This window comes from Belonocnema kinseyi, chromosome 1 (genome assembly GCF_010883055.1).
Source record: "Belonocnema kinseyi isolate 2016_QV_RU_SX_M_011 chromosome 1, B_treatae_v1, whole genome shotgun sequence".
In the NCBI taxonomy this organism is placed as follows: Eukaryota; Metazoa; Arthropoda; class Insecta; order Hymenoptera; family Cynipidae; genus Belonocnema; species Belonocnema kinseyi.
In genome coordinates this window covers 39,480,178-39,483,288 of record NC_046657.1, presented here as the reverse complement: position 1 = coordinate 39,483,288, position 3,111 = coordinate 39,480,178, and positions in this window count along the sequence as shown.

Sequence of the window (3,111 nt, the reverse complement as noted above, 5' to 3'; positions counted from 1 at the left end):
GAAGTTAAACCGGGCCCCCTCTAGACCCGGACTTGATAGCCAATCAAGAATGTTAAGACGAAACCTAATCTCAAAATGAGGTTATTTTTTATAATAAAAGTGGTAAAAGTAATATTTAATGTGTTGAATGTGAAAACGAATTATATCAAAAAATATTTTGTTTTTAGTCTTCCATACTCCCCTGTTTTCATATCGCGCTCTGTTAAATCATCTGATTTTTATATTATCAAATTTTAGTTTAGGAGATGATGTAAACAATTTCAATATTATTTTATTTAAGAATCCCTTTGTGTGTGTAATTGTAGTATAAAAATGGTAAATTAAATGCAGAAATTATATATCAAATAATTTTGTTTCCTTTTAAATCGATCGACATTTTACATCCTTTTTGTTCTCGATTTGTATTTTTTTGTCCAATAGCTACGTGAAAAAGACAACTTTTTCAGTGTGAAAATAATGGACAATATAAACGATTTCTTAATCGTTTACGTGAGCGTTGAAAAATTGCATGTTTTTCTAGTAGTGAGGAAAAGTCTTTCTACAAGCAGGAAAAAGTACACCTAACTGTGGGAAAAAATTAGGATCTGCCGTGAATATGTGATTGCATATGCCTTTGCGTGGCGCCATCTACAACTCAGATGGATGCTTTGCAACAGAGTTAATATGTATATCCGTGACTCGCTTTCGTGTTGCTATCTGATGCTGTGTCCCACTATTTCCATACGGAGGGTATTTTCAGGGTTTACCGACATAATTATTGACAAAAAAATAATTCAAATAGCGTTAGAGATTTGAAAGATTCAAAATTTTCACCATCTAATCTATTAGAAGGCGCCAGTAAAATATTATTTTATTCTTATGATATTATATTAATAATATATTATACAGAATTACATACTTTATTATTATTCTTCCAGACTATCTGCACGCGTAGTGTTGGTAAAAGTAATTTGATATTTCCTAAACATGCTACCTGTCTCTTCCATGGCGAATAATTTTTTATTCCAGAAAAATTTCAAAAAATCCTGTCTGATTATTAATTATTTATTTGTTTAAACGACCTGTCAAAGCAAAACAATGGAGGCGGCCATATTTTTTTAACTGCGGTTGGCACGCCACGCCCGGAAAATTTTGAACTATACGTAATGTGATTTTACACATGCCTATGTGTGCATACTTCTGGCAACAGAAAAGTGGCTGCTTTTGTGAAGTCCATGCATGACAGACTGGTCTCCTTATATCTATTCTCCATGAACACCAGATTCGTAATCAACGATCTTGAAAACCTCCTCATACCAATTTTCAAAAAAATCAAAAATGTGTTTAACATACTCGTCTGCCATATTGGATCCGCCATTTTTTTGTCAAAATTTTTGATATCGGATTTGTAATCAGCGACCCCAAAAACCAGTAAGTGACGAAACTTAGCCCATTTTACGAACATTTTGCACTTTTGGCCAGATTTTCGCGATTTCGTCCCACTATACGACGGTCACTTGCACGGTAGATAAATAGACAACATTTTTTAAATTATTCGAAAATATAACCAATTCTACTGTAAATAAATGCTCAAAACCAAACAATTATTATCTACAAACGAAATAAATTTTCCAGGCATTAGAATTTGAATACTTTTGAATTAATAACTGTTAATTTCTACGATTTAAAAATACTAGCAGTCTTGCGCGCTACGGCTCGCGCCGATTTCCTTTTTTTATAAAAAAGAATAAATCAAAAGCCTATATTTTCTATTTTATACATATTTAATAAATGTTACAAAATATTAGTAGAAAAAAGGAGGACACCAAGGGACGAATTCTGTATCTGAAACTGTAATTAATCTATTATAAGAGGATTTCAACAAATTTGATATTTTTTGGTAGAAAATGAAATTGAACTGTTTTATTCCAAATAAGCCTTTTTTATTAAAAATTAATTTACACCTAATATTGATGAATAACATTTATTACAATTTTGTAACTCACGTCAATGATAATCATATTCTTTAAATAAGGAACTTAGCATTTTTAAAGCACAATTTTTAAGAATCAATCGAGCAAAATGTCTGCATGCGCATTATAATAATTAATGACTTTATAGGTAGAAAAAAACATGTAATAAGCTTGCTACCACTTGGTAAACTCTCCCCTGAAAATCTTGGTCCAGTCTCCCCAATATTAGTTCATGCGTTGAATATCATGAAAATTTTAGTAATAACTGTATCATTATTCGGATTTATACCAAATTATTACACTACTTCGTAACAAATAACGCGAATTATGATTACTGTAAGAATTTTGATTACAAGAGTGGATAATTCTTTACAAAGTTGGAAAAAAATTACATTATTGAACGCAAATTTCTGCCAATTGTCGATTCTCGGACTTAGTTGAGTCTCCCACTTTCCCCTGGACTTGTCACAATAAACTTTATGAAAACCTCAAATATTTTCTTAAAAATTGAACTTTTAATTATTATATTATATTTCGAATAACATTGAAATTAATTAAGTTTTGTATTGAAGATGACACTTTCAACAAATAAATACATGAAAACTTATCATGTGAGGTTAAGGTGTTGTGAAAAAAGAGGTTTGTGGTGGTTGATTTAGGATAAATGTGTTCTAACTATATTGTCAGGAGGGAGACAGCAAGAACGAGTTTACGCACTATAACAGGGAGTCGAGCGTGTAAATATGAGGAAATATTTTTGAAAGAGGGAGAAAGTAAATTGGTTAGGGAGTGTTGCAGAAGAAGAACAGACGTAGTGGTGCTAAGATGGAGGTGGAAAGGGAAAAGTATTTTAGAACGAATGGATTGCAGATGGATAAAGTTAGCGGAATGCACGAGGTAGGAAGGAAGGTATATGAGTTGAAGCACAAGAAGGCATGGAGAACGAGAAGGCAGAAAGAGAGGAGAGAATACGAGAGTCAAGGTATAACGGAAACTATTTGTGGATTCCAAGGGAGAGAGCGCAATATTTGTGTAAGAAAGAAGAGCAAGGAAGTCAGGAACTCATAGCGAAAATGAGGTGCGGTTTCATGGAGAATTATAATAGGTTCTGGCTTTCTGGAAAGAAGATAATGTGTGAATTGTGCGGGAAGGTGGATGC